At 37.1% G+C, this 24000-nt stretch overlaps 1 protein-coding gene across 17 annotated transcripts in view; it reads left to right on the forward strand.

Annotated features, from left to right (window-relative positions):
- The window catches only part of ZNF536 (zinc finger protein 536), a 350225-nt gene that overhangs the window by 79989 nt on the left and 246236 nt on the right, over positions 1-24000 (forward strand). The window lies entirely within an intron of this gene.

The raw sequence follows: 24000 nt of genomic DNA on the forward strand, positions 1-24000 counted from the left end.
AAAAAAAAGTTGCAGACGGGCTGAGATTTTGAAAATCTGGATTTTGAAAACTTACTAACTAATGTTTAGTGGACTTTCACTGTAGGGTTTCTGTATAGCCTGTTAACATAGGGAGGAGTTAATGAAATTTGGGCTAAGATTTAACTTTTTACAAAGCTTGAAAGTGCATGCTGGAGTTGGATTCCAGCCCATCTATGGAAGTCTGTCATGGGATTTATAAAACTGTGATTTGCAAGGCCATGATTTACAAAGCTGTACATTCTGACCTTAAAACCAGCATGACAAAGCATGACAATGCATAGTCTCAGTTGATTCTACCGCTAATTTCTGCACTGAACAAGTTACGTGATTTTACTATTAGGTTGTGGCAATCAGTGAGCTCCCTTTTCGTATTCCCTACATACTATTAAATCTCTGAAGAAGTGAATGGTTGAGGCATAAAATGATCTCCTTGAATTTTCCCACACAGAAATGAGACTTTAATTGCAATCACAATGGAAGGAAGAGATTATATTAGGTTAGGGCTGTGGAAATGACACAGATGTCTACTAATAAAAGTGGGTTGTCCAACCACGGAGAGATGGGTGTTTTTATTTGGGTAAAGGCATACAAACAGAAATGTAGTGGCTCTTCATGCTGGAATTATGTTATAAACTCAACCCTCTCATGAAAGTGTTTTTATGTACCTAGAACAACGCTGCCCAAAAATGTTGGACCAAGAAGCATGCAATATACCTTGTGATGTGAAGCTTTTGGCAAAATGAGGCTTGATCACACACCTGATGCTTCAAATAGTGTGGTAGGAAGAGGCTATTATCACTGGTTAGCATCTTTGTGCTTTCTAGATGGGAATTTTGAGAGTGGTGAGAATTGTGGATCAGCAGTGGACTACATGCTCTAGCTTTGTTGACATCAGGTTGGGAAAATTCCAGTTGTTTAAATGCATGTGTTGAATGGTTGATATCCATTTTGACTTTGAGAGACAGGTGGGAATGTACTGTGACATTGGTTTCTGTAAAATCTTGTGGAAGTTTATTTTGTGGAAGTGGTGCACTGCTAGCTTCCTTCATGGTTCGGCCCATCAGTTTGCTCCAGAAATGCTTTTTGTTGCAGTGAAATATATATTGTTCTTGCATTTTTATTCATATAACTTGTTTGGGAAGTTGCAATATGACAGGATATCCAAACACATGATTAACAAAATGTGCTTTGCCTTTTTTTCTATGATATATAACAATGTGGGAAAATTTCTTAAGAGACAGTGAGCATATTTCATGTATTTTGATTCCCAGCTCAGATGGCTTTTTTTCTTCTTTATGGAAACCACAATTTGCAGAACAATGAAGGAGTCTGTGAGCTGGAATAGCCTATTTTAAAAATAAACACACACATATATATATATATACACACACAGAGGAATCTGAAGGTAACCTAACTGTTGGTTCTAGCTACCAATTGAACGTGGCCCTCAAATCTAACATGTAGTCATATTGATGACTGCCTGTGACAAACAGGCTAAAGTGGCCCTTCTTTTCAAAAACAATATGAAGTAAAAAGTAGAAAAACAAGAGCACACTTTGCATGTGCATTAAACCTATTTTTTGACATTTGCTTTTTTTTTTTTTTTTAAGGTATCTATAAATAAGAAACTTAGCTCTGAACTTAAAAAAAAATAGATCTAATTTAATAAAGAAGTCCTGGTCATGTGAAGTTGCAGGTGCTGGTGGTGTTTGAACATGAGCATAACCCTAAAACAAGACACAAATGTTAAATGTCTGCTCCAGACAGGATTCATACACTATGTGATGGAATTTAGATTCTTAAATCTTTATGTGTGATGCTTAGTAATATAAAATTCTCAAAGTGTCTAGGCACCTTATTCAGGTGACTGTCCATGTAGGTCCAGGTAGGTTCTTACGTACACAGAACTAACACCTCTTCCTGGTCATATCTAGAACTTCCAGGTTTTTGAATAATGGTGGTGCCTGATGCAGGATCCTGGAGCTCAGCCAGGTGCCTAATAGATATTGCAAGACCCAGCTCCTAGATAAGTGCTTTATTGGATGTTGATAGAAGTGCTTTGTTTAATCAGGACTGTGGCACTCCTGGAAATTCTAGAGTGATCATATATGTAATTCATTTTGTTTCTATTCAGTATTTGTGAGTCCTGTACATTAGGCAATTGTGAAATATTTGGAAAACACATCATTGAAAGTAACATTTCACATTTGTATTTTCCTATAAGTGTGTTTAACTGCTAATGAAATCCATGGGACTGAAAGCTGTTGAGACAGAAATCTTATTCAGGAGACTAGAGCTGTAGTGCTCTCTGACTCATTTGATCCTCCCATATCTCCTTTGGGATGCAACTGTTTTTAAAAGGAATTACAGATAGCAGTAGAAGAATAGCTTTGCTGGCTATTCAGTCCATGGTGTTTCAACATAGGACGCAGATTAATGTAATTTATTGTGTTGACTTTTTTTTTTTTCTAGACATCTGCTCAGTACACGCAAACTCTTTCTGTATAAGCTCTGAGGAGCCATCAGTTGGTAGCAGTTATAAAACGCTGGGTTAGATATACACTGGTGACTTGGAGGTAAAACTCTTTATGCATTGGCTCTCCAGTGCCTTGAGCTATCTAACTGTCTGCATCAAATAACCCCAATGTGCCTTGTGTCAAGTATTACTGATGTCACTATTGACATTGTGTCAAAAAATGTCATACCTAATGTTTGTCACTGAAGAATGGTGGCAGAATCAAAATTTGACAAAAAACACTTAGGGACAGATAATGAAAGTACTGTGTGTCTTTCTCATTCCCCTCAAAGGGAGCTAAGTAAATTGTGAGTGTCTACTCAAATTTTCATATGTAGTACACATTTATAGTTGTTTATTTCTAGTCACAGAGATTATAAATTAAATTTCCAAAAATATTGGTAAAAGGTGAAATTACCCCCGAATGAGTTCAGAATTACCTAAGTTAGTCTACACATCTGCAACTGGTGTAGAACAGCTCCACGTGTTCAGCCAAGGCAGTAGATAGCTTCAAACATATGAATGCAATTTGCTATAAGAATTGTACAGGGTACTGGGCCATGAAAAGTCTAGTGAAAAACAAACACCACCACAGATTTGGTTAGTTTTATTGCACTTCTCTGTATATTGTTTGAAAACTCATTATCATGTATGGTAATGTGTTTTTGTTTGTTTGTTTGTTTTTTGTGAAGAAGGTGTTGTGTCATATCAACCTGCATTAAAGTTCACTTCCATTATGCATGGCTTTCTATAGTTTAGTCCCTTCAGGTTTCTTAGTGTGTTATAATTATAAGGGCAGGATCTCTCACCCTTGTGGATGTAGTTGAAGAACTATTTATGAATGTCTCCAAAGAGACCATTTTTCAACACTTTTGCCCTTTCTTGCATCTACCTACAGGAGTCCCAGAGGATCATAATCTAGCTGTAGATGAGAATAAATGGAAACTCATGACAGCTGCAAATTTTCACAAGACTATACCAGGACCTGTAGCTCCCTCTGAGTTGATGAACGCAGTTTCATGAGAAGTGGCTTAGGGAAGAGCATGCAGAGGCCTGGGAGAAGTGCAGATGAAATGGAGACCTGCTGCAGCAGCCCCACAGCAGAGTACAATTCACTGAAAAGCCTGGGTCGAGGGTGGTTTCATTTCCACTAATACAGTTGTGCTGGGCAGGACTGAGAGCCAGACTCTCCCTGCTCCCTCTCTCATGGTCCTCTTCACGCTCTTCTCTCTTGAGAAGAAATGGTCAAACTCTCTTTGGTAGAGCCATTCATGGACTAAAGTTGTGTTTAGGTAGTAAGGAGAGCACAATCAGGTCAGTGTTATTTGAAACAACCTAATGATGCCTGCAATCTATACCAGTTTGTTGCTGAGTATACACTAAATATGATAATTAATATTAGTTCAAATTGCATATGAGCCTAAATGAAAAACTCTAGGATGTTTTAACATACCCAGCCTCTGATATGTAGATTCTTCTAAGGGTTTTGAGGATTTTGTTTTTAGTTAGCAGTATCTCTGAGGCTCTGGCTCACTGAGTAAGGTTCTCTATTCCTTCACCTTCCGTGGCAGCAGCATCATGAAGTTCTGCCACTGTCTGGAGCATGGGCAGCAGCATCTGGCAAGAGTCTGGCATTTTCAGGTTTTGCTGTTGAGAACCTGGGATCGGCCTTGAGCAGACCACTGCAGCAATTCCAAAATACTCCTTTAAAGTAATAATAATAACAATAGAGAACTTTAAAGCAGAATTCAACTCTGCTCCTAAGTCAGCTGCCTGCAGTTTTCTCAAGTAGATAGATACCTCTTGCTGCCCTGAGAGCCTCCTGGCTTGTGTGCTCTAGTGTTGGCTTGTGCTGTCCAGGCAGTTTGTGTGATTTGTTAGAGCCCCAAGGTCAAATCTTTTCAAGCAGTAACAAAATGAGACAGTACTTGATGTATCCATCAAAAGGCTGACATATCATGAGCTGTTTTAGTTTTGTACAGCTTTCCTTGAAGTAGAGGAGTCATATTCAGACAGTAAGCATCCTAATGTCTGTGTCACCATACAGAATCAGTTACTAGAGAACATCTGTACTTTCAGTACATGTACTGTGGCCTACCTGCACTGATTACTGCTATTCTGGAGGCATTACTGAGAAATAATGCAAATCCCAATGTATTACTCCTGTAAATCCCAAGTGTTAGGGTCTTTTTGGGGTTCTTTGGGTATATAACCATTTTAAGTGCTATGAACTTGAAAGCCATGCTAATTTTCTGTTTCTGAAACATCTTTGCCTAAAACACAATAACAAATTCAAAAAAAAAAAAGGATGTTCTGAGGTCATGAATAAATGTAGGTGTAGGAAGAATAAAATCCTTCAGTAGAAATACTCAGGAAAGAAACAAAGACATAAATGGAAAGCATTTGCCTAATTACTGCCACAACTGGATTCAACAAACTGATGAAGTAAATTACTTTTTGGCCTCATTACATTAAATTCATTAAAAAATGTAGTCATGTGCATTTTGCCTCTGAAATGTACAGTATTTGCACAGAAACATAGAATCATTAAGGTTGGAAAAGACCTTCGAGATCATCTGGTCCAACTACAACCAATGTCACCCAAGTTCAGTGTTGCCAATATTTCTTAATGGGGTGGAGTGGCTAAGGTTCAATATTTAAGATTTTGTGTATGATGAATGGGTCATTTACTGTCATATATTCAAACTCAGAACTCACTGAAATGTATATGTGAAAATCAGAATTAGTACATTTGGTCTCACTGGCACATTGTCTTCAGAACGGCAAACAAGAATCTTCCGAAGTTTTACAGGGAACATTGTGTAGTCTAGATCTTGTTCCTGGAAGCCTCCTTTCCAATTTCAGGCTTTCTCTGCTCTAAGTCTTTCATATTTCCTCATACCAGGAAAGATTCTCTCACAGTTTTAACAATGATGGTATTTTTGAATTATTATTAATAATAATATATATATATATATAAAAGGAAGTTTTCACAACCTAGTCTTGGCTTCCAAGGTGTTTAGAAACAGAGGTGATGAAGGCAGATGCTCATCTCTACCTCTGAAAATCTCAGTTCCAATCTGAGTGATGTGATGGAACCGAGAGTTTCCTTTATATTATGCAAAATTTTCAGATATTAAAAAGTTCTGCTTCATATAGTGATTGGCCAAGATTGCTCAAGCTGTTCTGAATAAATGATATATATTCTGAGACATGTTCTAGAACTCTTTGGCATTCACTTGTGCTGATGAAGCTGCAGGTTAATGCTTGCTCCAATTAAAAAAGAAAAAGGTCAAAAAAAAAAAAAAAAAAGAAGACTGAATTCCAATAGGACTGTGTGAGTGGATGTGCTGGACCAGAATGACAGTCTGTGCTCAGGACGCTCATTTATGATGTCAGAAGCTGATCTACCTGATCTACCTTGCTCAGAGCCAGGCCTGAATGTGAACTTCTCCCATTCAAAGGGAATACCCTTACTTCACCCTTCTGTAAGGCACTGTGGGTCATCTTTTTTTTCTGACCACTACAAATTCCTGGTAATAGAGATTTGTTTTGTTCTTTGTAGGGCTTTCTGCCTCTACTTGCCCTCTATACCAAAGGCATGAATTCTGAGTTTATACTAATTCTAAAAACATTAATCCCCATTAAAAGAGTTAATGGCTGGACTTAGTCTTTGATACAGCCCTTAACATGCTAAAGTAACACAGTAAGGTTTAATATGCAAATACAACACATTTCCTTCCATTTAATTTAAAGTTCTCTTTCTTGTATTTAGTAGTTAAGTAATGAGAATACCTGTATAACATTAATACTTTTATGGTATTTACTAACATAAATATTTGCTTTCCGGAAGCAATGTTACACAAAATTCATGAAGTACAGTCTAAGCAACTGTTGGAATGTTTGAGGTAAGAAACCTGACCTTTGGGAAGATCAACATCATGAAAACAGTCTCCACTGTTTGTAACTTGTGTCCATAGTGAGGAGGCTTGGAATGGCAGCAGGGCAATGAATGCATACTGTGTCTCTGTTGAACCCCAATGAAAAGTTATTGTCATTATAATTACGTTGATAACAGAAAATATTTTGCATGAATTTCAGCATATCCTTGTACAGTCAAAACAGTTCTGCAAGGTCTTTCTGCAACAGATAAGGGAAAATAAATAGAAAGAGACCATTTATACTAAATGTTAGGAATTGCAAAACCTGTGCGGAAAGGAAGACTTGAGTCAGCTTTGTCCTAAATGCTGATGAAGTTACATTAACTGCAGCTTGAAAGCAGAGCAAAAATTGTCGTCTTTGAGGCATCATCTTTTCCACGTAGTCTGCTCCTTCTCTCTAAAATTATTTGGTTGTCAGCTATTATTCTCAAGTGTTTGAATTCAACTTGCACTGTAACATATTATATCCATATATCCATATTGCTACATTTGTTACTCAAGTGATGGTCCTGATATACAATTAAAGCAGCTTTGATTAGGTGCACAGATGACTTTCAGTGATAGATGCATGAAAGAGTGAAGTTTTACCAGTCTTTCCTCCACTGGAGTGTTTTTTCCAGATTGTAGAGAAATGTAAAGAACCCATCTAAAGCAGCAAGCCTCCCACAGAGTTATTCCTCATGCTAAAAGAATTTGCCTGATTTGTTCAGGTGAGTGTTGATACGAACCTAGGGGCAGTTTGGAACCATCAGGTGGTAGATTTTTTTTTTTTTTCCGGGTGGGCTTGAAGTTGAGAATAAGAGATGCTCTTTACTTAGTCACAATGCCACTCCTGTTATTTTAATTATTTTTATTTTAAGGATTTCTTTGCAAGGGGTCTTATACTTTTTTTTTTTTTTTTTTCTTAGCAAAGTAGTCCTACTTAGCTAATTTATTTTTCAGCTTTAAGACATCAGCATTTTATAGATCTGAATTTCACAATGTGAGGATGATTGCTACGTACAATTTGCAAAATTGTGATTAACCAGCCCCTGTTTCGAGTCAGTTCTCCCTAATTCACAAAAGGCTTCCAAGAATAGTCTGCACAAAATTCAGTGTGCAAATTGTAGGGCAGATTTTTAGAGGGCAGTTTAAAGAATGAAGTCCTAAGGGTTTTATCTATATTTATATCTCTTGTTAAACCAAACTCTTATGTAAATGTTACAATCTGTAAATAACAAGCTGAGCAGCTTTCTTAAAGGAAAGATTGCATCCACATTTTTTGAGATTTGGCAAAATTATTAACTTACACAATAGACTAATATACAAGTATATTTGGAAGCAACTAATGCTAGCCTGTTTCTTCATCTGTATTTTATGGATATTTAAAGGTTTAAGAATACATAGACCTTTCATTTTCCAGTAAAAATCATCTCAAATTGAAAAACACTGCCCTTAGTGATGGGTTGAAAAAATAGATAAAGCTTTTGTATACTTTTACTTTTTATAGCCATTAATGTTGTAGTAAATCTTGTATTATTGTATACAGTCTAGATTATTCTTCATTCTTTTGCCTTTGGACAGGAAAGAAATTACTGGCTTCCATCAGTGTTATTGGCAATCCCCATATTCTGACATCTGTTCCTTTCTAAAACATTTTACCAACCTTGATGAAATGTAGTTTAGTGTTAGAAGCTGACTCGAAGAAAAAATTGGATGATAAAAAAAAATAAAATTGATTAAACACCAGAAGTAATTTACCAATGACTATCAATATTTTGATGGCCACTGCAGTTTATTTCAGAAAAGCCTGATATCTTACAGAAATTTTAATCATATTTAATCTTTGAATTAAACTGAATAAATGAATTCTCATTTTTAAACAGAAGGATGAGAGACTGATTTTTCTCATTTTTAATTGAACTCTGAGTTCTATTCCTGAGAATGTTTGGGGCATATTTTATAGATGCCATCCAAAGCACCCACTCTCCAGCCCCAAATAAAGTATTCCCCCCCCCCCCCCCCCCAAAAAAAAAAAAAAATCATTTTTAATACATAATGGTGATGTCATTTATTGTTTTGTCCTTTACATGGAGCTGTGCTAGTGCAGTGTTAGACATATATGTGCCAGAGCTAGACTCGGTGAATGTGTAGGGGTGTTCTGCAGGGCACTCAAAGAACAAACAAAGGTAGTGATTCTCTGGTAAACCACCAAGTTTCCATGCATACCTTCTTTATCAACTGTGTTTCATTAAAATAAAACAAAATAATAAAGATGGGCTTGATTATACTCTCTCTTGCACCAAGTGTAGAGTAATTAAGGGGTGTCTTTCCCCACCCCTCTGGGGTGGGAAACTACAAGAGGACCCTTGTGAGAGTTTTTTGAAAGTTGGGGCAAAAGAAGGGGGTGAATGTTTTGTTTTTAAGAATTGGAACAAGCTAATTATGTTGTGAAGGATTAGGGTATGAACAAAGTCTTGGGATAGGAAGTATGGGGGGGAATAAATTGAAGAGTTACTACAGAGTATGTGTTGTGATGTTATAAAAAGTAGATATACAAGAGAATGGGAAGAGAAGTTCTGTAGGTGTGATTAGGTTTTTTCTTTTCTTTTATTTTTTTTTTTCAGAAGCACTTAGCAGCAGTTTCAATGTAGCTGATGAAATTCATAGATTTTACTATGTACTGGTAATGTTTGGCAGCAGAGTTTGAGCAATGTTAAACTGCAAGACAAATCTGGATCCTTACTGAATCTTTTCTAGTGAAGCCATAATATTTCGAAGTGGGAGGAAGGCATATTTTTGCAGCACTATATATGTATATGAACTATTGAGGACAAAATGAAATTGCAGCTCTTGATGAATTCACTTAGTTGCACCAAGATTTTCAAAGGTGGAATTACACCTCTAGCAATAGGATCTTATAGGACTCCAAAGATGTTTTTTGATTCCCTTATGTTGGAGAGTATCTTGAACCACTGAGGGTTCAAGGTAGTTGCTAAGCTATCTGAAGTGGAGGGGATTTGAGAGATTTGTTTTCTCCATTTTTACTGAAAATTTTAATTTGAAGGAAAATTTTCCTAACAGCCCTTCTTTTGAAACGCAGCACTAATTTGTAAACATTTTTCCTTTTATTTCCCCCAAAGTCTTGTATGGTAGCAGAAACAGTGGTCTAGGTTAAAGTGGTGTGTAAACTGACAGTTTTTGGATTCTACTGCTCTGTGCTAATCACAACAACAAAACTCACACATTTCAGCCAGAGACCTCTCAGCATGTTTAATAAATTCATTCAAAGATGAATTCTCATGTTTTTTTGCTAAGGATATTTAGTAGAGAAAGTAAATGTTATAGACAAAATGTCACTTTTTAGAAGTGCATTGTTTTTCTTAAAGCTGTTTTTTTTTTTTCTTCTGAAAATACATTGGATTCACCTGTGCTTCTATGTACCTACAAGGTGTACAGTCTAATGGTTTGAAGGCTGTACAGGGAAAGGGGATGACCCAATCTGAGATTCAAACCATTCCCGATTCTCAGAGTTCATCCTAAAAACAGGAGATATGTTTTGTTCTTCCAACAGAGTGGTCAGCATTTAAAAGCAGTTGATTCAACATACATGTAGGTGTGTTTTATACATATATTTGGAATTATAATAATAATAATAATAATAATAATAAAAAAAACAAAACACCTTTTCTCCTAAAAGTTGAAATTAAGAGATGGAAGAAGGAAAATTGTCACACTGTAGTCATGCTTAGTATCTCTTGTGCAAGAAATGGAGGGAGAGTCACTTGCCCCAGTGTCACCGAGCTAACTCAGCAGGAACCTGACACAGGACCCGGGAGCCCTGACTAACCCTGGCAATGTGATAATCAGTAGGCATCCGCCCTCCCTTGTCAGACCTATAATGCCTGATAGCCTTCTCGTACCATCTTGCAGGCTGCCTTTAACATATGGTTTCAAAGCTGTTGACGTTCACCTGCTTAGATATCTGTACAAACTACTAGTAGGAACTACATAAATATCTAACAGATGCACACATTCGCCCTGGGATTAATGCATTCTGGACTTGGACCCGTCAGCATCACACCCCTTCGCAATCACATTTCATTTTTTTCTTGCTCATGTGGTGTACACCTGTGACATGCTGGCAATGTACTTGCTTGCAGTGAGAGAGCCCCTCAGGTTCAAAGCTATCCTTATATCTTTGTTCCATTATGGGTGAACCTTTTGAGGTTTTCTCTTAGTTTTCAAAAGGCTTGAGCATGGCATTACATCTTTAAAACCTAGCCTGACCCTCTTTTGAATATGCTGAGTATAAAAGCAGAAATAATGCAAGGAGAACTAGATAAATAGATGCAGGGAGACATCATAAAGAGGAAAAAAAAAAGCTTCTGAGCTTGCCAATATTACTTCATGCTTTTTATTGCAAACCTCTAAACTAACAATAGACCACCACCTCACACAGCTGGGTGTGTGAATTGAAGGTACATTGAATGTGTGGGCTTTCCAAATGTAGCACAATAACAGGAACACCTGTGCTAAATAACTTTGCACTGACTTTATTTTATTTACAGTATTTGTAATCCTTCTCTTTTAGAACTCTGCATGGCAAGAAGTAATGACTTTTCGATTTCAGTATCAGTTATAGGACTTCTCTCTCAAGATTTGATGGAGCTGTTAGAAAATCATGGGGATTTACATGCAGTAAACAAACGTAGGATAGAATTGTAAAATGGAGGAGAGATTGTTCATCTTCTGGACACAGCTTTGTTAATGTTATGTTGGCTCTGGCTAGTGGTCTTCTTGCTGTTCAGTCCTTTTTTTTTTTTTTTTAAATTGATCAACAGCTGATGTTTCAATAGCAAATAACAGCAACAGAAAGGTTTGGAAAAATATTGGTAGTCTAAATATTGTAAATCTATGTCTTAAGGTGCATCACTGATTTCAAATTATTAATATTCTGTAATTTGTGTCTGTTTAATGAAATGACATACAGAAATTCCTCATTTTTACTTTTTGATTCAGTAACTTAATTCTCATTGCTACAGAACCATGTAGTTACTATTGGTACTAATATTATTTGGAGTCATATATTAGGTTTAGAGTTATGTGTGATGATAAATTCCAGGGGGAAAATAAGTTTATTTTCACTGCCAAGAATTTACTGTAGCTTTCTGGGCTATGAATCTGAGAACTATAAAGATGGACATCATAGGTAAAATACAAGCTTACTTTTTGGTCAGTTTGTTAGCAGTGTAAATGAGTCCAAGGGCCAGTTAACTTTTTTTCTCCCCTAGTGATACCCAAATTTGAGGTTTTCTTTCAGCCTACCAATTTATGAGCATAGTTTCCATTAATTTTACATCCTTCTTACATGGCTGTTTCTTGAAATGGAAAATATTGGGTTCAGTCCAAAAGAAAAATTTATAGCCTGTCATTGCAGCCTTGTGCTATTTTAATACAATAATACAAATGCATTCCCTCTTTGTGATAAGTGTATTATTTTTCCTTTTACTTTCTCATGTGATGCTGAGACCCTTTCCAGACTTGCTTTGTCTCTGTAGTCCCAGGGATTATAAATGCTCTACAAGCCTTTAAAGATATTTGTTATCCTTTCAAGCAAGGGGAGCAGGCTCTCTTGTTCTATCCCAGTCAGAGTGGGACTGCAGAAGGCAATGTTTATCTTATAGGCTAAAAGCTGGGCCTTGTGGTACTTCCCTGTTAGGTCACCTATAACCTCGTGCATGTTTTCCTGTGCACTCTGTGGGAAACATGGCATCCACCAGTGTTGAGGAAAGTAAAAACTTTTACAGGCCCATTTGAGCTCCTGTGGATGTGCTCAGCAAGAAGGAGAGGGAGCTTACAACACATGTTCTGCATGTTTGGGAAGTAAGAAGGAGACCCACTGGACAAAATTTTCTTTCCAGCAATCAAGGGAAGATGGGAGTCCCACAGCAGTAATGTGGACTTCTCTAATTACCACTTCCAAGTTAATAGCATCTGGAGCCTTTTTCCCTTTCCTATCTAGCAATTACAGAGTGGGATAGATTAACATGTTGCAGAAGCTGTATGGTGGACTACGTTTCTCACTGTTGGCATTTGGTTGTTTGCTGAAATTGATACTTTCAGTTGAAGTACTGGCTTTTTACCTTGTGTTGCATCCCAGTCCATTTTCTTTGTAGGCAATGATTCAAGTACCACCCAAATTATTTATTTACTTCTCTGTTCCCTGCCCCCACCAAAGAAAAAGAAGCACATCTTAAAAAGCTAAAGAAAACCAGTCAGACACATGTTTTGCACATGAAGAATCACGTCTATAGGAAAATGGGATCCATATGTGTGTTTTGGATGTGAGCATCAATGCTCAGTTTAGCTTTGCCCACATGCCAGGGTGTGTGTGCCGCTGCTGAAAGCTCCGGATTTTGTTGCTAAATCACACACAAAATTTGAACTCAGGGTTGAGTTAGAGTCATAAGTTCATAGTTTTCTGTTGTTTCTTTTCCCATGTATAGTGTTCTTTGTTTACAACCCAAATCCTCTCTAGATTAAACTTTAAAAATACTCTGTGATTTAATGGACTTAGGATCAGATTCTAACCTCTAGTGTGAAACAAGCCTGACTGTAGCACTCAATAGCAATAGAGGATTGTTTGCAGTTGTGAAGCAATGACCGCCAAACATTATTCAGAGAAAAAAAAAAAAAAAAAAAAAAGTTGCTGGGACTAATTTTTGCATGGATTAAATATTCAGATAAAAAAAAGGCAACAGTAACAATAGACGGTGACATACACAAAGGGTGGAAGAAATTACTACCATTCCAACATAGCATTGCACTTTTGTTAAAAAAAACATAAGTATCTTCATAAAAAACTTCATATAAAGAACTATGCTGACTTGAAGCTATCTGCTGCATATGTCCTGCAGAAGGGTCTGAACAGATGGAAGATTGTCCTGCATAAATCTGTTTGCAGTTTTCAAAAATTTATAAAGATAATTGTTTTTTCAGTTCATCTTCCAAGTTTTGGGCTTGTTTATGCTTACACATTAATTTTATTCCTTCCTTTCACTTTCCTCCTAAATCAGAACAATCTTGTAACTTTAAGATCAGATCCTTGCTGTTGTTCAGATACTTCGTACTTGTCTGGTAGCAGACAGCATCTGTGACTTCCATGGCCTCCTGAGGATTTGAAATACCATTGCTAGGACAGTCTAGTAAGTGGCCTTAGTAGAAGCAGTATGCAATTGCGCTTCTCTCTCTGAGGATGTATTTGTAACAGAAGGACAACCTCTGACTATGATTGGTTTCCTGTTGAATGCAGAAAAAAGAAGAATTATCCAGAGAATGGTTCTGAAGCTTGTTCTACTGTATTCCATTCCTACTGTTTTGCTATCACATCTCGGTGATTTTTCAGGGCATGAGAAGTGAGGTTCTAGTTTTAAATGTGGAAAAAGCTTTCTTGTGTTTGCACAGAACTTAGGTGTTTTGGGAGTATTAATGCTATGTAATATAAATAAAGCAAATATGAAATTACATGGTACTTCAAGGATGGGAGAGATGTCTTTGGAGCATTTAATTGCTTGATTCTTTTGTCTTGTCATCACAGTCTTGCTCGTGAAAGATAAAGCAAACTGCTTGCTACCAGCACAACATTATACAATAACTTTTAAACCTTCCTACTAGGGCTTGATGATCAATTACTTCATAAAAGAAAATGGGGTGTTTTTCAAAAGCTGTGCTTTATTTTCATTTATAATTATCTCCACATAAGTCTTCAATTTTGAGTCTTGAATTGGACACACATGCACACCAACTTACATGAAAAAGATCTGTGACCAAAGTCATGCAGCATTTCCATACCATAATTGTTCTCTGAATCAGGCCCGCAGTCCTTGGAAGTTCCGGAAAACCTACAAAAAGCTGGTTTGAGTTTACCTACAGGCCTTGGAACTCTGCTCAGGTTTTCTTGTCATAAATATATGTATATATTTTAATGGGACGGAAGTGCCTGTAACTTCTTGTTGTGTTACCTTAGTACTAGAAGGCAGTTTCCTAAGACATGAGACCTGTAAGATGCATGCTACCAGCTGGAAACCTGGTCCGTGCGAGTGTTTTTGTGATCTGCCCTTGCATCTTCTCCTGAATGTTCTTGTTAAGTTTTGTGGTTTAACAATCAATCATATTTCTCAGATTCTTAAGTGGAGCGTATATTTTGCTCATCTGTTGCATAAACCATCCACATAAAGATAAGATGGTTTTGATTTTTTTAAGAGAGGAAATGGTTAAGCTGATTTTATCAAGGTGCTGTTGTTTGCAGAAAGTGTGTAAAATACATATAAATAGCTTCACTTCCTGTAAGGTGACACAGATATTTTAATTGTAAAAGTATTATTTATGAAATTTAGATGGACTTTTGATCCTTGAGTTGAGCTTTTAAAATTTGGTCGTGGCTCCATGTGAAGTCCAAATTTCTAAACAATTTAGGTGGTAATAATCCATAAAGTAACAGCAGATCCCAGAGAGTTTCTTGTGATAGTGCACTACCTCAGGATTATGACTGTGAAAAGTACCAGAAAAAAAGGCTAAGAGGGATCAATCCAGGTTACTTTTCCTTGGGCAAAAAAATAAGAAATAGGATGACTTCTCAAGAGCCAGACCTTGTGGGAGCCTCAAGGAGGAGGTCCTTTCCTTTGGATGAGCATGTACCTTACATGCGAGGGTGCGACCCTTTCATTTTACAGATAAATTCACACACATTTCTTTAGAAATATAAAAGGCAGCACTGGCATGAATGCATGTAGAAAACCTTGGTTTCATATCTTCCTATAGATGGTAACTGCCATATTGTGAACCACCAGGACCTCTCTGTCAGTTCACAGAATCCCATTGTTTCTGCTGTGCAGCCCCAGCATTATGGAGGCGAAGTGGAGTGCTGCACGCCGTCGAAGGACTACATCAGCAAATCAGTGGCTAATAAAGACAGGCAGCAACAGCAGCAGCAGTGTTGGCCTTCTCCACAGCAGGGTACCACAGATGTTTCAGATAACAAAGTGAGCTTCGCTGACAGAACATGTGTGTAATATATAAAATAATGGGGGAAAAAAAAAAAAACAAAAACACAGGGCCACTCCAATCCACCCATGTAAAAATGATTTTATTTATAAGTGAGCAGCTGAATACAAATGTTGTTTGGTTACATAGAAGTTTTTTTTTTTTTCTTCTTAAAAAGAAAAAAGAAAAAGAAAAGAAAAGAAAAGAAAAGAAAAGAAAAGAAAAGAAAAGAAAAGAAAAGAAAAGAAAAGAAAAGAAAAGAAAAGAAAAGAAGGCTGATGTGAATGAGAGACTTTGTATGGTTTCTAGTAAAACAGACTGTGCATTGAAATATTTTTGTTGTCTCGAGGATGGGTCCAGATTTTCAACTGGGTTAAATCAATGCAATTTTATTTCCTAGCAATAGGAAACACATATTTATTTTTTAACTTCCTCTAAAGATCTGACTGTGCGATGGTTGTGGGGGAATCCCATGGCCAAAGTTTCCTGCATAACCCTGTGGATGGCTGAGAAAATTCTGGACAGAAGCAGCTCTACTGAGCAGTTGCTACACAGAGGAGTTTGGCAGAGTGGAGAAACTGATAGGCAGTGATGACCCCCAGCTGCCAGAAAATAAAAAAAGCAAAAAAAAAAAAAAAAAGGCAAAAAACAAAAACAAACAGATCTCATGTAAAATAATTAGCTGGGAAATGGAGCCATTACAGCAGAAATCCTTGTTTTTGTGATATTACAGTCCCAAAGTAGTAAGACTGACATCACAGTTGTGTAATCACTTGAGTAAAGGAGGTTTTCAGGGTTCTTTCCTGCACCAGTCCCAATGGTGTGAGTAAAGAGCACGAGTGGGGCACCCTAGAAATTGCCAGGCCACTCATAGTGGCCCATAGTGCAACTGATACCTGTATATGGTACTGCAGTGTTGGGGTCCTGCACAGCTTTATCTGTGGCCAGCTGAAAGAGTTCAAAAACTGAACTGAGAGCAGAAAGCCCAGGCTGCCTGGTCATCCGCCGTGTGTGCTTGCACGCCACGAGTGCCAGCCACGTGGGAGCATGCAACTTGTTAGGCTGCTTTTGAAGAATAATAGACATGATGGAACAGGAAGCTCCTATCAGAGGCTAATAAATGTTTCCTTGTAAAATGGGGAGATGCTTATGTGAGTCCAGATACAAAGTGAAAGTAAGACAGCCCCCACAGGAATTACTGAGGTAGTAAATGTACTTACTAGGGCAGTGTGTGCCAAAGCAAGACAGAAATGGGCTAAGACCAGAAGAAAATTAGAACCTCAAGTGCAAGCTGAAGCAGACTGGTCAACTGAAATTCAACCTTTTCCTCTGAGAAAAGCGTGTATGCTGGTATCTGCATGCCTTGATTACCCAAGGTTGGTGAGGCCAATGAAAGAACAACAGTGTATGATTTCTGCCATTTGTCCTATTTTAAGAAGTTAGACATGAACATAGAATATGGTAACCAGCTGAAGAAGGATTTGGCTCTCTAGATGTACACATTTTTATGTCCAGATTGTGCTGTTACAACTACACCATTGCGACGGGTCAGGGTCTGTTTGGCTGTCAGGATATCGTGGCATGTGGTTCAACATTGTGCTAAGATCCTTTGAGACTGCCTATGGGGTATGTGGTTTGTCCTGGCACTGTGCTCCTCTGCAAGTTGTGTGTGTTTTATTGTATTCGGGATACAGTCATGTAAGTTGTAAGAGGTAAGGGCACATTTATGTGCAGTGAAATCAACACGAAATCAGAGACAAATGATCTATAGTGGCTGTCTCTGAAGCTGAAATACAACTACAGCTAAGTAAATTGCTCTGAAAAACTTGTGGCTACATATATGTAGTGGTGTCTTTAGCAAGGGTTATATTTTCACTGGTTGACTAAAGCAGGGTATGTAAAAGCAGGAGTTCAGGAGTTGCCTATTGCATTCTTTAACTGAAGAGAGTAAAATAAATCCTGATTTGAGCAGTGTCTTATAATTGAGATCCACCTTGAACATGCCAAGGTCAGAACTCTAGACACACAAAATGCTCATCGAGCTGCCCAATAAGGTACCTTTATTCAGCCGAATTGGAAAATTTGTGCATAACTCAAAAGATCAGAATAGAGTCCTTACTGAACAAGGTTAGGAGGGATAGAAACAATCGGCTTATATAGAGTATTTTTACTTCATAGGAACGTGGTTCTGATTGCTGAAAATGTATCCCTTGCATGAAGTACAAGCATAATCCTATGCCTACTTTGCCCTTTGAGTAAAAGTATGCTTAACAGCAATTTCAGGGAAAAAAAAAAAAAAAAAAAAAAAAAAAAAAAAAGCTATTTAAAGCCTGTTGAACAGAATATCCACTTATAGAGGGAAACTATAAGTGAATAATGTTAATGGAGTTCTGTTTTGTAAAATGCATAGGACAACTAATAGAATCAAGCTACTATAACAGTGGATGATTGAATTACATTTAAGAGAGTACCTAATTTATGACCTTTAAAAATAGTTTTAGAGCTGTCTGCTTGATAGGTTTTGTAAATCCTAGACCTCCATACAAAAGTTTTTAGGAGTCTCATCTCTCTCTTTATATTATGGTCAGAGAACCATTTGTGCTATTGTACCTCAGTAGTTCCATTAAAATATTTAAGTAGGCTAATTACTAAAAGAAAAAATTGCTCTCTAGAGGAAATTATTATACCTGTTTATTAGTGTGGGAGAAGTTCTTAATCTGAGAGTAAATTTTGAACAATAGCAATGAACAATGACCAGACCCAGGGCCTCCTGAGAAAAAGGAATTAAGCTTTATAAATACTAATTATTGATGTTTTTCCCCAAGACAGAAGGTTTTTTTTTTTGGTTGGTTGTTTTTTTTTTTTTTTTTTTTTTTTTTTCGGCTTCTGCGTAACTTCCAGCAATCACTGGTGTATCATGTACAGGAACATGAAGTTTTACACACTTACCATTTTCCTCCCATTTATTTTTACCGTTTCTGTTTGTTTTATTGCTGTGAAACTCTTGATTCAGTGTTATCATATGCAAAGGAGATCCCAAATTTACTGCACATTTTATTAAAACTGTTTCAATTTTTATCAGTTTTAGAGATCACTCTTGCGTTAGCGTGAGTGATTTGATGCTTATTTTGTGTTGCATTCTTCAGGAAAGTAAAGAAAATTTGAGAGCCCTTCCACATAGCATTGGGCTTTACATACAGATGCTGTGTAGGAATACACTTTTAAAACTCTCTGTTAAGTTTTACATTGCTCCTTAAAACATCCTACAATTTTGTTAGCTTTTGTGCTGGAGGGTTATGCCTGCTGTGGTGTCATTCATTGGTCATCTTAAAAGAAGGCAGAGAACAAAGGTGGAATAAGCTGCTAATCTTTTTGATCAGCCAGACGTTATTATTCAGTGGTATATGGGAATTTAAGGCACCTATCCTTAAGGGTGAGAGGGGTAGGAGGGGGGCTCTGAGGCTGCCAACAGCAGTCACTTCCTTGTAGCATCCTGGTTGCCTGAGTGCTGGTGCGTCATGCTGTCTTAAAAGTGGCTTTTGCCTGCTGGGTGCAATGGAGCTCTCCGCAGAGCATCGCATTTCCAGAGAGCTACAAATGGAATTGGCTAGTTTAAGAATGCAATCTTTTTATTTATGTATTTATTTATTTAGCAATAAAGTCCCTAATGCTTCATGGTCCCTAATGCTTCATAGGTGTTGATTGTTCACTGAGAAAATGTGGTGCTGTAGCTCTGCCTGGGTTCCTGTTGAGGTAACCTCAAAATTACGACCGCTGCGTAATCAGGGCCAAAAGGGCTGGACTGCATGTACAACTAAGAAACTGACTGGAAAAAAAAAAAAAAAAGTGAGATTTTTGTGGTCAGCCATATTTTCAGTTCTGTGTTTTATAATGTAAAGTAAAAATTGTATTGTTTTATGGAGAAGCTCTGTTAGAGGTCAGCCCTTGTCTTAAACAGCCACTTGAAAGTGCTCCCCTTGACTCCCAGTACAATTTCCTCTGACTGTTAGTTAAAGCCCATTTCTGCTATGTCTGTGGTGTTCACAGCTCCATATGGTGGTTGCTTAAGGCTGATCTAAGACTAAACAAGAAGTACAGGATTTCAGTCATACAAAGGTATGGCATTTGGTCTACAAGAGTGAAGAAATGCAAAGCAGGGATACTACTGTCTTTATTTTACACCAAATGTGATAGGAATCAGAGAGCAGATCTCACTTCTGGTTTTGTCACTCTTGAGGGTTCATTATCATACCTTTTCCGAGGGAAATTCGTTTGTGATATTATTGGTGCTCTTCTGAAAATGAAATTACTACACCATCATCTACATTTGGTATTTGCCACAAGAAGAGCTTCTGGCTTTGCCCCAGACTGCATACAGTCTGGATACTTTTACAGTGAATATCTCTAAAGCAGTGAGGAACATTTTTGTGAGTATGAGACAGAATGTCAGGCTAAAGCACCATAAATAATTTATAGTCTTCAGATAATTGTCCTGTGAAAGTTTCCAGTGCTGTGCTTCCAGTTTTTTCCTCCCACCCCTATTTTCAGCTATCAGTTATAGAATCTTGACTTAATATTGTTAATTGCATAGTAAACAGAACAATATTGTTTGCCCCAAGACAGATTACCATTTCTCATTACAGAATTCTCATAGACCACAAATCATTGATACCATCTCCACCAGTTATAATAAAGTTTATCTTCAATCTGATAAAAGGCATGTACTGAATAATAACTGTTGCTCTTATTGTAAGTGGTTTAAAAACATGCTTTTTAAAAAGCTGGCTAGTTCGTCAAAGTTGCAATTCTGAATTTGTCATAGTAAAGTGAGGTGAGAGTTGTGGACATAAATGGACAGGTTTCCAAAAACTTTTCTCTGGGTGCACTGTGTGTGGTTGCACTTGACAACTGGTGAACCTCTTGTTATTGGCAGTCAACTGCACCTGCAGACCCACTTTTCCTGTGTCAATCTCAGTTGGTACTTCAACCTATTGTTCAGTGTGTTATGCGTTTCCATATTCAACGTATTCATGAAGAATTAAAGTGAGTTTAGTTGCTGTCAGAAAGTTTACCTCATCAGCTCAGATTGTAGAGATCCTCAGTGGTCTGAAGGTTTCTGGCTCAGTCCCCAGGATGAGTAGTTATACCTGCAAAATTGCAGGCATGGAAACCAAGTCCTGGCTAAAACCAGAGTGAGAACCATTCTCATTTTACTTATCTCCCAATTTTTTTCCACCCCATTAGCTCACCTCTATTTATGCATGCTCAACAGGGAGGAAGAGGAAAATTAGTACAATACAGACTACTAATATAGATAAAGAGAATGGTATGGCAGAAGTATATAGATGAAAAGCGTTGCAACATATATTGTACAAGGGAAAATCTTCCAGTAGCAATTTTCCATTTTTCCCTGTCAAATTTTGAGGTACTCTTTGGTAGTGTCCTGTCTACTAAGATGGGAGTATTTGCATCATTTCATAAATATCCTGAAGAACAATATTGGCTGAAATTTTAGTTGTCACCTGAATTTAGCATTTTTTTTTTAAACTGTTTCGCTTGAGATTGGGCTCAGCCATGAACTCCAGTTCTGAATACAAACTTTCTCAAAGCGTAGCTCTACTCCTAACTCAGGGTAGCACTAGTTTGATGAGAAGTGCTAACATTTGGAGCCAGTTCCAAAATTCAGGGACTTCATAAGAGAACTGAAAATATTATGCAGGTCCATCAGGGTATGGATCTGGTGCATGAGGTTGTGATTGAATCAGGTTCTAGTGTAATTCTATGGGGAAAGAAGGATTCAGCAGGATTCTTTCAGAGTTGAACCCCAAACTCATTAAAATATTACAATAAAGTAATTAATGCACATGGCCACTAGACACTCTTAAAATGTAAATTTCACAGCTGTAAGAAATTAGATTTGTTTAAAAATAACAGAAGGCTCAAGTACAAATTATGGAGTAAAAGCCTATAAAATTGCAAACTTGGTTTTAAGGCACTTTTTTTTTTTTTTTTTTTTTTTTACCAGATCATTTACTTTAGCACTAGCATTCAGAAACTGAATTCCTTGTCTGTCTGTTGCCTCTGAAGTTGTAGTCAGGCACCGGTGTGGAACTGATTAGCTGGGAAGTTTTCTTATCAGAAGGTCAGACTTAGAGTACAAAACACATTTTTCAACAAGCCTGTATCCCATTGGAATCCTTGCGTTCAAGAGTTGCTAGGCTTACAGCTACAGACACAATATTGTGAAATTCATTGAACACTGGTGTGCATAGTTGGCACAATTGGGAAGGCAGGTAGTGCCCCATCAACAGTAGGTATTAACAGGTGCTGGGACCACCGTTTTTTTCACTGTATGTGGATTTTGGCTGACACATCAAGAACTTGACCTATTTGAGCAGTTCCTATAAGTCAACGTCACTAAACCAATTTGTATCACAGAGGCTAAAAAAATAAAAGCTCTGGAGTTCAGGAGTGATGGAGCCAACTAGACTTTGCAAGGGACACAATTCCCATCTTCTAAAAGTAGGGGCCTAATCCCAGATTCTCTAGCACTTTTTCACCCATCAGTGTTTACAAACATGGGCCTGGCTATAATGCAAGAAAAGACTTTTAACTAACAAACGGTGTATTTCAATCCAATTACATTTGAAACAACACTGAAATACAGGGTTCCACACAGGCTTCTTGGCAAATCAACTTCAGCAGAGAACTTGCTTGGTTGAAGGAAGGAATTTCAGTCAGAATATGTTCCAGATGAATCCTTTTGGAGCCCCATTTCAAAATTTATGCTACGTGCCTACCTATTAAAAAGTTCAGATTATGACCCCTTTAATGTTATTTTAATGCTAGTTTTTAAAATGTAATTATAAATCAAATTACATTTTAGATCTGAAGCTGACAGTAGTGAGCTGGAACACTGTAAGAGCTGCTTTAAAAATAACCCCTCTCAAACTTTATTAGCAGTTTCAGAAAGAGTAGTGCAAGTGGGCTGGCCAGATTTATCCACGCTGTTTCTGTCTGAGATAGGGAAAACTAGATAAGTGTCAGCTGTTTTCTGGTTTCCAGAGACGTAATGTGGGATTGTTCATATTTACCTGGAAACTGCATTTCCACAGTTTGGAAATGTTGGTTTCTTTGAATGTAATGTTTCTTTTTGATGTGCAAGGCATCAACTTCGTATTTCTTCTTCATTTTCTCATTCTTGACCATAACTAATTTCTCTAAAGATCAAGATTTCTAAACACTGAGCAGACATACACACACAAACAACAAAACCAACCAACCAAACAAACAAACAAAAACCACCAAAGAAACCAAGTCAACAATGAAAAAACACCACCAAGTTGAGAAAAACAAGTCATAGTTTGGCGAATGCAAAAGTTGTGGGCAACTCAAGCAATCACAGGAAATAAATGTGCTTAGTAATTGTGGCTGTCATTTTTGTCAGTGGAATCTCCTCACCTGGGTGAAGTTATGTATGTACTTGAGAAAATGGGCTGCAAAAAAGACTAGAAAGACACAGCTGAGAGGATATAAGCAAGGTTGAAGTGTTCTGTTAAAATAGTATCTCTGTAGGTTTTGGTAACTTTATGTATACATGTATATATATGTTCTTAATGGAATACAAATATTTGCATTAGTACTTTTGTAACTCACCTAATAATTTACTAATCCACAAAGATATTGAATTGGATGTTAGATATTATTTATTTATTGACAATTCATATTATATAATTCAATTTTCCATTTATATAGAGGTGGGTTAAGGAAGAAAAAAAACACTGGGTAGGTAGACACAAACAATTTATAGCAACTCCTTTAGTTATATGATGAAGTTTTTCTTTTCTTGTGAATATGCAAAACATTTATTCAGTGGTTACAGAATTCTTCCGTGAATAATACATTTTCAAAATCTTTATTGTTACTTTTTGTTTATATTATTTATAAATTTACAGTCATAGCTGGTTACTTAAATCATGTTCTTTCTTCTGTTCCCTGATTGCATGAGTTACATATTCACTTGATTCAATACACAATGTAAATTGTGAGCATTACAGCTGAACGTATGTCTCAAAATTTTTGTCTGGTTGCTCAGTTACATAAATCAGACAGTTAAAAGAGGGAGGGGATGTACCACATGATCTACTTAAGCAGCTAATACCTAAAAAAATAAATTGAGATTACATATGCAAAAGTATACATTTTGACCACTGTGTGTAGATTATATAAATTGAGTGGTCTTATTTCTATTCCCTGATTAATGGTTGATGCTATTACATCTACAGAATGAATGTCAAATTCAAACTTAAATTTGAAATTTGAAGTCAATGAATATTTAAGAATTCATTCTAGATGTTGACTGTGAAGATGTACTAATATTGGTACAGCACATATGCTCCAAATTTTGCAGACAGACAAAAACAGAAAGTAGTTACATGTTCCTAAGGCTGTTAACTCAAAATTTTACTTTAAATTGCAGTATTTTGTAGTGTTTACTCA

Source organism: Anas acuta, chromosome 10 (genome assembly GCF_963932015.1).
Source record: "Anas acuta chromosome 10, bAnaAcu1.1, whole genome shotgun sequence".
In the NCBI taxonomy this organism is placed as follows: Eukaryota; Metazoa; Chordata; class Aves; order Anseriformes; family Anatidae; genus Anas; species Anas acuta.